We start from the raw sequence: 13,772 nt of genomic DNA, 5'->3' as shown, positions 1-13,772 counted from the left end.
TGCGGGTATGATCAGATCCCATCCCATTTGACATCCCTACTGTGCACTAACCTGTCTTGGAAAAGAATAGACTGGGTTCCTGCAGTTCTGCTGGCCTCCTGCTCATTCTTTTCTACTCATTTCTCTAGTTGTCTTTCTCAGTCTCCAGTCATTTCCACTACTTTATATAACTTTGTGTCAGACTCGCAATGCAGAATCGGCATAGTGGAAACCAAAACTGTTTTTAGAACAGCGTCTTTGTTTTGAACGCTGATTGGTGGTGTTCACTGGTTGGGGCGGGACTTTCCTGTTTCTTGGGTTGCTCAGCTGTTTGTCATCCTGAGGTAATTTATATTAAGCACGAGCAAGCCATTGGGACTAAAAAAATTTTAGGGAGGGGAGATGGGTGACATTGAATTGGAGACTTATTTCACCAATATTGCCCATTTTTATTTTTTGTGGGCCCCTAGAATTGTCACCACATTTCACCTCACTAGCGACAGCCATGGGCTCCTGCACAAAAACCAGCTCCATTTCGGTGGAAAAGGATCACATACGACTAAGGTTTCTCCAATACCAACATTTTAGCTTCGGTACGATACCAGCCCTGGTACCTCGATATCGATACTAAATTGATAGTTTGGTAACAAATAAATAGCTTCAGATTACTGATGAAAAGGACAGAAATGGACTTGATTAAAAGAACCCGCAGTAAGACTTGCAGTTGCAAATTTTACATTGATTCAGTGTTTTGTTTGAATTAAATGTTATCATCAAAACAGTGTTTAATCAAATGCATACATAAAGCTTTAATCAAATGAAATACAATAATGTAAAAATAAATAAATAAATAAAAAATGTTGTCAAATAAAATGCTGCACAGCAGAGCTTCACAGTATAAATGAAAACATTATTGAGAAACCTGAAATCTGATTACATGTGGTACAAGGCTGCTACTGCTGAATCATAGTGTGGTGATATTCAGTGCACTTGTTTTTGTGATATTGCTTACATGTAATCATAAAATTTCTTAAAAATAATAATGATTATTATAAATAATGATTGTAATAATAAAACAATTTATTATTAAATTATTGTTATCAGTAGTATTATTGCTATTTGAATATAATATTTTTCTATACATTAGTAATGTTTTTCTATAGTAATATTTTCAATTTCACGCATCCAGTTAAACAGATTTTATTTTGGTGAAACTTTTATTTTGACGGACCATTGAGTTTCTCCTGTGTGGTAGTTTTTAATAAGGTCCACATTCTAAATGAAATGCTAAAATACTCGTGAGGTGAGATCTCAGAGCAGCACCGGAGGAATTTGTGTGAGTGTTCACAACAGCTCATATATTAAACACACCTCATTATGTGCATCACGTGCGATCTGTTTGTTTATGTGTGTGTGAAGTATGACATAGAGCAGAGCAGCTTCATTCCGAAGCATGCAGCGCATATAGACTCTTTAATTAAATGACATCCTTTCGCTGTTTAGTGATCAGACTTGACCATATCAAGATTTGAATATGATTGTCAAATTGTAATTGATTTCATCTAAAAAATGTCACCCTTAATATTTAGCTAATAGCACCAAACTGTAGTATGGTAACAAAATTAGCAACAAGATTATTTCGTACCATTTGAAATGTTTTGGTATCGTGATATTTTGTTAGTACCAACCCTACATGCGACTCGTATTTCATATTGCTAGTCTTCCAAAAAGTGAAATGCTATATTTCGCACTAAACAACTTAAAGGTGCTGTAAGCGATTTTTTTTTTTTCTTTTTATGGAATGGTTATATTAATGAAATAAGTGTCCTGAGATATTTCAGTCTCTATGACGGCTCTAGGCAGCAAACAAAAATGTGTCCCCAGGACGCGGTCTTCGACCCTTTTGCCTGTCAATCATTTTGCGTGTTCTCATAGTGTTGTCGTTGAAGCGGACAATTAATTTCATATATAGATTCATAATAGTTGTCAGTTGTGGGTGCTGTTTTGCTATTGTTGTATTTGACAACCATGTGAATGCACACTAATGCTGCTTTTTTGCTCAGTGTTGGTCTCAGTTTTATCTTTGATGTGTGGGGTTTTGGGAAGATGGCTAATTCAATGGCTAAGTCTCGTGGAAGTAGAAAGGCTACAGTCACTTTAGCCGCGTGAATGTGTGCCACTATTATAAAGCTTCTCTCGTGCACTCATGAACAAATATTCCATGTAGTCTCAATTAATATGATTTCATAAAACTCCATGAATAATAATTATACAAGAATTGGAAAAATATTTTTTTAATAGTTTTAGATGAATTATAGCTTGTCAAGTAGCAAGACACTGCTGAAATGACTTGAAATTTAATGTAAACTTCCTTATATAAAATGTTGGTCCTACCATTCAACACTATATTTCACCATGTTTTTCCCCATGTGTTGGGAAAGAGTCTGTCTCTGATTGATCCCTGTCATAAAGTTGTGCCAGTCAGAGATGTAACCGATACATTTGGGACTAGATCTGAAGCCACAGTGTTGGTAAGAGTTGATGGAAAGAAACAGGACATTGGGTTTTATCCTGATCTTACAGCACTGAGCAAAAAAAACATAAGACAACAGCCCAAAATGCAGCTTTTGCTTGAGTTGATGTAAACCTCAGTCTTGCAGGATTGTCAGAGAGCTCTGAACACCACCTTTTACAATTTCCATCACAAAAACTTTCCTCAACATTCAGTGGTTTGGATCGGAGGCTGTCAGTGCTGAAGAGAGATTGGCAATGAAATGTGCGGTGACTGTATCTGTTCTTGAAGCATGTCTACATGTTATGTGTAAGTGTCAATATGAGGTGTATACTATCAGGTTTTGTTTACACACACTTGTCTCGAGTTTCATATCATGTTTCTCATTACAGAAGCTCACTGTAATCTCACATTCTCTATGTTGCCAATCATCCAACTCTTACCTATAGTGTGAAATACACCCCTCTACATGTTTGTGCTCACACATTGATAAAGACATGTCCTCACACATTGATTATGACATGTCTGTGAGGTGGAAGAAAGAAAATCACACAGGTTTGGTACAACATGTGACAGAAAATGATGACAGAATTTACATTTTTGTTTGAACTATTCCTTTAAATAGACTCAACAGAGTCATTTGAGACCTTGATGTGTATGGTCCATTCCCTGTCTCCCTCTGCTTTTGGATTGTTTTTCTGTGGGTGTAATTTTCACTTGAACCCACCCTCTTTGTGTTAATGAGTTTTGCCAGATCTTGACGGGTGACTGCTGCAGAGCCACCCACTGCTGGCCCGGGTGAAATGATTCTTATAAGCAAGCAGAGAGAACTCTATCAGGCTCATTCAATCCATGTCAGGCGCTTTGCACCTCAGGCTCGTCTATAGCAGCCAAGGTGCGCCAGCACGCTGGGTGAGAGGCCAGTCACTGTAATAAAGCTCGTAATGGCTTGTTTTAGGAGCAGTGATAAAAAGCCTTGCTTATGTCCAAGGCAATAGAAAACAGGAGAGGGAGGAGAGGCAGGAAGAAAGAGAGACAATGATGGATTCTGAGTAATTATTGCAATGTACCGTGATAGAGGTTCCTGTGAGAAGAGATCTTTTAAAATGTTTGGGTGAGGGAAGAATCAATATACTGACAGTGTAAACCAGGGGCGAGGCCAGAAATCTCCAAATGAGTGGACATTGGTGAAACAGGGGGGACCACTATTCTGTGCCTAATTTCATCGTGAATATAATGAAGCGTGCCCCTTTCCTCAGCCTTTATGAGTCAAATTTGTTCATTTACCTAATACTTAGTGTTGCAAAATTACATGTACAATAAAAATAATTATTTGGGTTTTTTTTAACAATTATTGTTTCTTATTAGAAATTTACCTTAATAGGTCATATTGATGCAATTGTAATGGGGTTGTTTCTGCACTGTGTTGAATAAAGCACTCGACTGACACCATCTCACACCTTTGGTGGATTTTATTCTGTTTAAACACATTGAAAAGCGGTGGTCAATCCCAATAATCATGCTCACGCATGTTCCACCACAACCACTGTGTACCTGTTTAAACACATTGAAAAGCGGTGGTCAGTCCCAATAGTCATGCTCACGCATGTTGTATAATTTGGATGAACATTAAACCAAACATTACTACACATAAAACATGGTAACTTGAGAAGAGAGCATACAATACACTTTCATACATGACAAAACAAAATACATGTCAATGTTAACCCCCAAAAAATAAGATAAAATTAATTAAAATATTTTTCTGGGGAGCACTCACCCACCACAAACACTCTCTTGGCTGGTGCAAATCTTAATGGCCCAATTGGAACCAGTTCGTTACACAGCACCAGCCAATGGGTGGAGAGTGCAGCTTAAATATACACAAAATTAGGTAAAGCAATTGTGACCCTGTTACACAGTGAAAAATGAAATGGCCATAGAAATAAGTACAATAAATTAAAATAAGAGATATTGCAATAAACATTATTATTAGACACTTTTCAGTCCTCCTGCTTTTCACAGGTGTTGGCTGGGTTTCCCGAAGCACTAAGAAGGACATTAGTAACACTTAAGTAGTACATAATCTCTACGATGCGTTTCCCAAAAGCATCATTATCTAAGTAAAAGCGTTTGTAAATTAACGAGAGCCTCTTAAGTCCATTAAGTGCAACTTAAATGTATCTTTCTCGCATCTTTCACAGTTTATCAGAGACAAAGGGACATTGAATAAATTATATTAGTATATTTTGATAATTAGAAAGCCATTGTACACTGTTTTAGAGGATACATTTTTTTGAAAAAATCACATTGAAATCAACTGGCAGTCTCCACAATCTGCACATGCAACATGATAGGTCTAAATTAGGTCTAAAGATAAACCTAAATTTACATTACACATAATACAGTATAACGTTTTATTGGCCTTATTTGATAATCATAACTATGATAGCAATAGAAAGATTATCTTATTAAACAGATTTCTTTAGACATATGTGAGTAAAGTGACCCTGCAGTTTAAAACTTAAATAAATAGGTCTAAATAAATAAATAAAATACGTTTATCAAAAGAGGTTCGAGTGAGTGTGCAATGAGAGATTCCCATCATTCTGTTTAGAAAGGTCAATGAGTAGTTCAGCACTGATGTCCATCATTTTAATCCTGTTTAAAGATGTTCTATTTAACAGCTGTCCTGTAGAGTTGGTGAATGTTACATTCAAATGAAGGCTAAAAAGTAGACAAGCACAGAAGAGAAACTTCTTGTTCGAGAACCATTTCTGCGGTTGTAGCTACTGAATTATGACAATTTACCTGTCCTCCCAATGTCCTTACATCCTGAGATGGTCTGAAATCATATTCAGCATTCTCAGAGACGACACTATTCCTGCAAATTGTTCCCAGATTACGAACAGGGTAGAAATAGTGAGAACTCGTCATATGCGCGTGTTCCGCGTGACACAGCGCGAGCGCCAACGCGCCAATAAACATCTAAACACACAGTGAATCAGAGATGTGCATCGACGGATTCTCTTTCGTCTGTTTTCCAAAGTATGATCGAGTTTGCTTCTTCAAATACACGTGTTTGTGTCTAACAACGTTTCTTGTCATTTGTTACTTCGAGAAGCCTTAAAGGTTGCCTGCCACACAGTTGCGGGTAGATGACAAGCAAAATTACCCACTAATTTCATACCCTGCCATGTCATCTACAGAAACATCTACCACACTCCCATGTAAAATTATAATAATAATAATAAATTAAGTGAGACAAAGCGTGGATACATTATCTTGGTGCTAAGCGCAGTAAGCGGATCTGTTTACAGGCATGACTGTAGAGAGCTGCGCAGTGCAGAGAAAATGAGTATCTCGGTAAAAAGCACGCCGCAACCCATTTCAGTTCAACATAATCATATCAAACTTTTTATTTGAAATAAAAACACATTTTTCTAACTATATTTATAACGGGAATATGATGATTATCTTGCATGTGAGCTATTTTGCGTGCGACAAAATGCAGTTTCTTTTTATTTGCAAACTGTTCTTATATTCCTACAGTTTTGATTGGGTGGACCAGCCGTCAATCTGGGTGGACTAGTGCCACTCTGGCCCTTATGTGGCCTCACGCCTGGTGTAAACACTGAGCTTTGATCAACACAAGCTGACAGTTTTTTGGCTCTCTTTATACACGTCAAGATTCTTCAGGGAAGCCACTGTTTCTACGGTTAAAGGGATAGTTCATCCAAAAGATACAATTCTGTCCTCCTTTCATCAGTGGAACACAAAAAGAGATGTTAAACAGAATAACAGCCTCAGTCACCATTCACTTTCTTTGGATCTTTTTTTAACACCATGAAAGTGAATGGTGACTGAGACATTCTGCCTAACATCTCCTTTTGTGTTCCACGGAAGAGAGAGAGAGTCATGCGTGTTTGGAACAATGTGATGGTGAGTAATGATGACAGAATTTTCAATTTTTGGATGAACTATCCCTTTAGGGTTACTTGATTATTTCATTGCATTACTGTCATTTTTATCAAATAATTGCAAGAATATAATGCAGACATTTCTCATTTCAATTTATAATAATTGTGATGGACATCAAATATGGTTTTGAATGTTTCTTATGGTTAAGTAGAGGAGACCGGGGGCAGTTGTTAAATTTTTTACATTTTCCTTTGGTATTAGAAACATTTATATGTGCCAAAAGTAACTGTGCCATTAATAGACTTAAAATTAAAAAGACATAATTATAAAATGGAAATTTAATACAAGAAGTGTCAGAGTTTTAATAGTGTTTCAGGCAATTGTAATGCTTGAATTGTATTAACTCGTACCTCAAAGTAGAGCACACCTTAAAGTAATTATATAATTGCTATAATGCTTGTTAATATTACTGAAAAGTCTTCAACTTTATATTATACTAATTCTTTTAGCTGTCAAGTTTAATGTGTTTAAAGCAAATGTCTACCAACATTACTGGGTTCCTATGGTCATGGAAAACCTGGACATATCAGGGAATTGTAATGTTTTTAAAGGATTTTTTGGTTCTTTCCAGGCAGGGAAAAGTCACTGGAAATGTCTTTCTCTGCTACAAAATATTTATATGAGCTATATATTGCTCTTGTGTAGAGGAAAACTTTCTCCCAAATCATTGTAATGTCAAATTTTTCCAAATTGAATAGTTCTTTTGAATCAGTTCTTTTCAATGAATTAAGGTCCCGATATACTTCCTGAAAAGTTCTTCATTCTTCATTCAGGGGTAAAAAGAAGTTTTAAACAGCCGAGCAACAGTATACTGTTCCAAATATTCAGACACTGGTCACACCACTGTGAGAGGTGTTTAAAGGAGAATTTAATTATGAGGACGATACATGTAAAACCTAAACTAATGTGAATGTAAATGTAAATGTCTCAGGTTTGGGAGCGACAGTGCATCACAGACTTCTGGGAGCGCTGTGTATGTGCTGGATATAGTCATCCTTATGACTATACTGTGCGGATCTATAAGATATTTTTTAAAAGTGTCAATATACCTTCTCTTCCAGTAATTTCAGTCACATTACCTTTTTGATGCACATCTTTTATGCCTAACAAATTCAATAGGAGTTTATTAGGTAAATGTGTTTCCATCATAGTTTATGCACATTTCTTGTTATTGAATAAAAAATGTATCCACCTCAAGCGAGCATATCATTTTTTTATGCGCATTTTGGAGATTTGTTCGCATCTTGGTGTTTCCATCCAGCAGTTTTTATGCAATATCCCAAAATGCGCATAAAAAAACGTTGATGGAAACATAGCTACCGACTTTATGCCTCATATGAGTAGTATTCACATGAGGTCAGTAAAAGAAGCTGTTTTAACCACTCGATGATGATTTAGAGAAATATATACTGTAGATACAGTAAAAAATGTCTTGTTTACATTATTAGTTCATGACGCTAATGCGCTAACATGCTATACGCGGCCATAATATGCACCGATTACACTCTGTTATTGTAATTTATGATGACACTGATACTATTGCAAAGATGAGTGTATAAAAGTGTTAATGTGCAGAATAAAGACAAAAGAATTATGATGGGCATATCTTACTTTAGGCAGATGTGTGAATGGCTTTCACTGCAGATGGCACATGAGTGAATCGGCACTTTAGAGTATTTGAGAAGATTTGATTCCTTTAGTAGACTAATTAAACAAAGCAAAACCAAAAAATTGCATGATGTGGTCTTCCATGTTGAACACTGACTAAAAAAACTTAAAGTAGTAGGTGGAGCTTCAGATCACACCTACCGATGATGTGGACCAATGGCAGCAAGAAGGTGTTTAGCAGCTGGTTAGAAGTTTTCATAAAAGCTCACCCAGACGAGCTGTTCCGAACCACTGAAACGAATGCAAAAACACTTTCTTTTTGGCAAGATTTTGTTCTAAATGATGTCATACCTGTTCATTCTTCAATTTCGTATGAATATCTGGGCCTTGTCTGAATCAAAATGATATTTTAATCACAAAGGCTGGAAAGATCATGGAAATTCATTGATTAAAAAGGGTGAAAACCCTGACAACCTTCATGTTGTTCTAAACCTGTAAAACTTTCTTTCCTCTGTGGAACACAAAATTAGATGCAAAATGACAGCCTCAGTCACTATTTAATTTCATTGTATGGAAAAAGACGCAATCGAAATGAATGGGGCCTGTTATTCTTAACTTACCGTTTTGTGTTTTCACATAGGAAAGACAGTCATATGGGATTGGAACAACATAAGGATGAGTAAAAGATTTTAATTAATTTATTTATTTATTTATTTTGGTGAAGTTTAAGTTTATTTTAAACTTGCACTCAGTAACTTTTGTCTTTGTGTCATCTTGGACTTGCACTGACACCTAGCGGCTTGGATGCTGCATCATTTAAAATCAATAGTTTTCAGTTTCAGATGCCATTGTAAAAATGTAGTATTCACAGTCAGCCATGATTACTTTAATCAATGAGTAAAAGTGTCAAATAAAAGGACAGTTACTGAGATTAAGCGAGTAGTATTTGGCTGGTCATGTGATTCTAACATTGCAGCCCCCATGCGCGGACCCTCTCCATGTAGAATAATATCATACTGATATGACTGGAGAGTTCATTTTAATATGAGTGGTCATGATTTCGTACATATATTGCAAAATTACAATTCATGTATTTAGGAGTTAAACTTATTTAACAAGGAAAAAATTACTGAGTGCACTTACAAGTTTAATTTCAAAGGCATCATAACTTTAGACAACAGAAGAAAAATATCAGCCATCATATTACAGTTGCCCCCAGCTTTTTTTTTTACAAAGTGTAATGTTACTTTAGATGGTAGGATGGTCGCTCAGTGGACGCTAATAAATAAATGATTGATCAGCCAATGAGAATGCAGGATCAGCGGTCCGGCTGTTTTACATCAGTTTACATTACATGGAACATTAGTCACAAGCCAAGACAGGCCCTCATCATGACTTCATTGGACCCTCAACAGATTTGAAGGCCACCGCCTGCTCATTAACACTCTCATTAATTACCCAAATCGATTGTGAGTGATTGCTTTGAAGACAGTGTGCTTTTCCCCGAGACTCACATTGTGTCTTTAGGGTTGATTTCCCAAGCTACTTTGCATGGAGCGGAGTGAAATGGCTTTATGATAAGCATCTCTTCCTCACCACCCTCCGTTACCCCCTATCACATTTATGTCTATCAAACCCCTTGACGCTCCTAATGCTTTCTGTGCTGCCGGAAAATGGGAACATCTCTCACATTAGTTGAATACGCTCCAGGCGAGACCCAATGAGAGTGTGAAGGAGTTGTTGTGTGATTTCGGTATCAAATCTAAGTCTGCTTGAGCGTCAAGCCCAAATTTTATCACACAATCGGCTTGGAGGTTGTAAATCATTATGCTGTAGTGTAGCCAAATAATCCCATCCATGTACAAAGGACTGAAATGACGATAATCCGTCAGGGTTGGATTTCTTTTCATCCCTTTCGGCTCGTGCTTATTTCATTAAAGAGAGTAAATAAGAACCATATAAATGATAAGGCTGGAGGGACATAATTGTTTTGTGATTAAAGGGATAGCTCAACTAAAAAAGAAAATGTTGTCATCATTAACTCACCCTTATGTCTTTCCAAACCCATATGACTTTCTTTCTTACATGGAACACAAAAGACAGAAGGCAGAATGTTATGGATTAATATCCTGTCAACTTTGCTTTCATTGTATGGAAAAAGATGCAGTTAAAGTGAATGGTGAGTAAGTAGTGACAGAATTTTCATTTTTGGTTGTACTGTCCCTTTAAATGAAAAATTTGTAATAATTTACTTACCCTCATGTTGTTCTAAACCCGTATGACTTTTTCTTGTTCTTTTTCTTCTTCAGTGAAACACAAAAAGAGATTTTAGGCAGAATGTTTTCTTTACTTACCATTCACTTTAATTACATATTTTTTCCTTACAATTAAAGTGAATGGTGACTGAGGCTGTCATTCTGCCTAATATCTGCTTAAGTGTTCCACAGAAGAAAGTAAGTTTGATACAGGATTGAAACAACATGAAGGTGAGTAAATGATGACAGAATTTAAATTTTTTGGGTGAACTGTCCCTTTTAAAACCCCAGACTGGCTATGTGTCACTCTCAGCATCTAGTTGTGAGTGTGCAACATTGATCTGATGTGAGATTAACACTATACAGTAAATGTCCAATCCAGGCCACTGAGCTGCAGGGGTCAGATCCACTGAGAGAATTAGGATGGAAAAGAGGAAATTAATTCTTTTGTGCTTCTTCCACTGATTTCTATTTGCCATTTCTTCTCTTTTCATCCCTTTTTATCTTGCCTTTCTAATCAGTCTTCTATCACATGGAGACAAAGGGAGGGGATTGCGAGTGAAAATTAAGCCTCAACATTTTAGCATTTATGTGCTGCTGGGATGGCCAGTCTCTCCAGAGGCACTTTGTCTGGCTTTCAGGTTAGCTGCTGCTGCTATAATAGCCAGACGAGATGGAGAGAGAGAAAAACAACCTTGATTATTCGCCGATTTTGACTGGCGGTCTATTGAAACCCTGCCAGAGGGCACATTGTGGGAAAAACTGATGTAAAAGTAAGGCTGAAATTCATACCCCTTATGCCTCCCTTCCTAAAATGTCACATATGACATCACTTACTGTAGGTCAATATGCTTTGGGTTAGGGGATCGGAACTTATTGCATGCATACTTGTTCTGACAAGAAATATCAGTGGTAATGAACTGCATTAAACAGACTAATTGGTAAAGGCAAGAGCTGTCGAGAAAGCAGGGACACCCACAAACATCTAGCAAGTTGTGCCCTCTCAGACACTATTTGTGTGGTGATTTTTGGGTCCTCTTAATGGCATAGTTCACCCAAAAATGAAAATTCTGTCATTAGCTTATGTTCACGTTGTTCCAAACCTGTATGACTTTCTTCCATGGAACACAAAAGGGAATGTTAAGCAGAATAACAGCCTCAGTAACTTCCATTTCATTGTTTTTTTTTTTTTGTTTTTGTTACCCAATTTGGAATGCCCAATTACCAATGTGCTTTTAAGTCCTTGTGGTCACGTAATAATTCCCCTCAATCCAGGTGGCGGAGGACGAATCCCAGCTGCCTCTGTGTTTGAGACTGTCAACCATGCATCTTATCATGTGGCTTGTTGAGTGCGTTGCCATGGAGACATAACACGTGTGGAGGCTTCACGCCATCCACCGCGGCAACTTCGCTCAACTCACCATGCGCCCCATCGAGAACGAACCACATTATAGCGACCATGAGGAGGTTACCCCATGTGACTCTACCCTCCCTAGCAACCGGGCCAATTTGTTCGCTTAGGAGACCTGGCTGGAGTCACTCAGCACACCCTGGGATTTGAACTAGTGAACTAGTAACTCCAGGGGTGGTAGCCAGCGTCTTTACCAATGAGCTACCCAGGCCCCCCCATTTCATCTTTTTTATTGGCATCTTTCATTCCAGACAATGAAAGTGAATGATGACTAAAGCCAAGCATACACTATCCCACTACCCGACTTGCAGTCGGCACTCTGCAACTCACAGTCTTGTTTTTTGTTGTGCTGGTGCGAATTTTAGTGCAGTACCTGTAACTTAGCTTCTGATGTGCATGCTGCTCAGACAGTGGTGGCCAAAAATATTGACTCCCTTGGTGAATATGAGCAAAGAAAGCTGTGAAAAAGAAAATCTGCATTGTGATCTTTCATTAAAAAAAAAAAAAAAAAAAAAAAAACTAACCTTTAATTGAAGTAAAACAATTGAAACAGGGGAAATATCTCATTATTAAATAAATATTTTTCTCCAAAACACAGTTATTGGCACCCTTTTATTCAATACTTTTTGCAACCTCCCTTTGCCAAGATAACAGCTTTGAGTCTTCTCTTATAATGCCTAATGAGGTTGGAGAACACCTGGCAAGGGATCTGAGAACATTCCTCCATACAGAATCTCTACAGATCCTTCAAATTCAGAGGTCCATGTTGGTGGACTCTCCTCTTCAGTGCACCCCACACATTTTCTATGGGGTTCAGGTCAGGGGACTGGGATGGCCATGGCAGAACCTTGATTTTGTGGTCAGTGAACCATTTTTGTGTTGATTTTGATGTTTGTTTTAGATCATTGTCTTGCTGGACGATCCAACCAGGGCCCATTGTAAGCTTTCTGGCAGAGGCAGCCAGGTTTTGATTTTTTTTTTATCTGTTGGTATTTGATAGAGTCTGTGATGCCAAGCTCTTTTTTTGTTTCATCTGACCATAGAACCCGGTCACATTTGAAGTTCCAGTAGTGTCTGGCAAACTGAAGATGCTTGAGTTTGTTGTTGAATGAGAGCAGAGGTTTTTTTTTTTCTTGAAACCCTCCCAAACAACTTGTGGTGATGTAGGTGATATCTAATATTTTCTTTGAGACTTTCTGACCCCAAGACCCAAATAATTTCTGCAGTTCTCCAGCTGTGATCCTTGGAGATTCTTTGGCCACTTGAACCATCCTCCTCACTGTGCGTGGAGACAATATAGACGCACGTCCTTTTCTAGGCCGATTTTTAAGATCTCCAGTTGATTGGAACTTGTTAATTATTGCCGTGATGGTGGAAATGGGCATTTTCAATGCTTTGGCTATTTTCTTATAGCCACTTCCCATTTTGTGAAGCGCAACAACCTTTTGCCGCACATCAGAACTATATTCTTTAGTCTAACCCACTGTGATTGATGATTAAAGGGAATTTGGTCTGTGTGTTACCTCATATTTATACCCCTGTGAAACAGGAAGTCATGGCTGAACCATGTTCATGTTCCTAGTCACCCAGGTGCACTAAAAAAAATGTCAATATGAATGGGAACATACTTCAGATATATTTTACTCATAAGAATTTCTAAGGGTGCCAATAATTGTGGCCAACGTGTTTTGGAGAAAAATATCTATTTAATAATGAGATATTTCCCCTCTTTCAATTGTTTTACTTCAATTAAAGGTTAGATTTTTGTGAATTTTTTGAATGAAAGATCAAAAGATTTTTTTTCACAGTCTTCTTTGCTCATATTTAAGGGTGCCAATATTTTTGGCCACAATTGTATTTGTGCATATTGTTCATGTTCATGCATTTGCTTTTTTACATTTTCCGATCGTACGCTTATTTCCCTTTAAATCCGGAGAAAACCCGGAAGTTACAGCTGCCTTTAGCGTCATCCCGTTTCCAATGGATTGGCAAAAATGCATCTTAAAATTAAGATAATGAAATTTAT

General features: G+C 37.4%; 1 protein-coding gene across 1 annotated transcript in view; it reads left to right on the top strand.

Annotated features, from left to right (window-relative positions):
- Nucleotides 1–13,772, top strand: part of mmp17a (matrix metallopeptidase 17a) — a 107,235-nt gene that overhangs the window by 53,774 nt on the left and 39,689 nt on the right. The window lies entirely within an intron of this gene.

Source organism: Myxocyprinus asiaticus, chromosome 38 (assembly GCF_019703515.2).
Source record: "Myxocyprinus asiaticus isolate MX2 ecotype Aquarium Trade chromosome 38, UBuf_Myxa_2, whole genome shotgun sequence".
Classification (NCBI taxonomy): domain Eukaryota; kingdom Metazoa; phylum Chordata; class Actinopteri; order Cypriniformes; family Catostomidae; genus Myxocyprinus; species Myxocyprinus asiaticus.
This window is presented reverse-complemented; position numbering and strand designations above follow the sequence as displayed.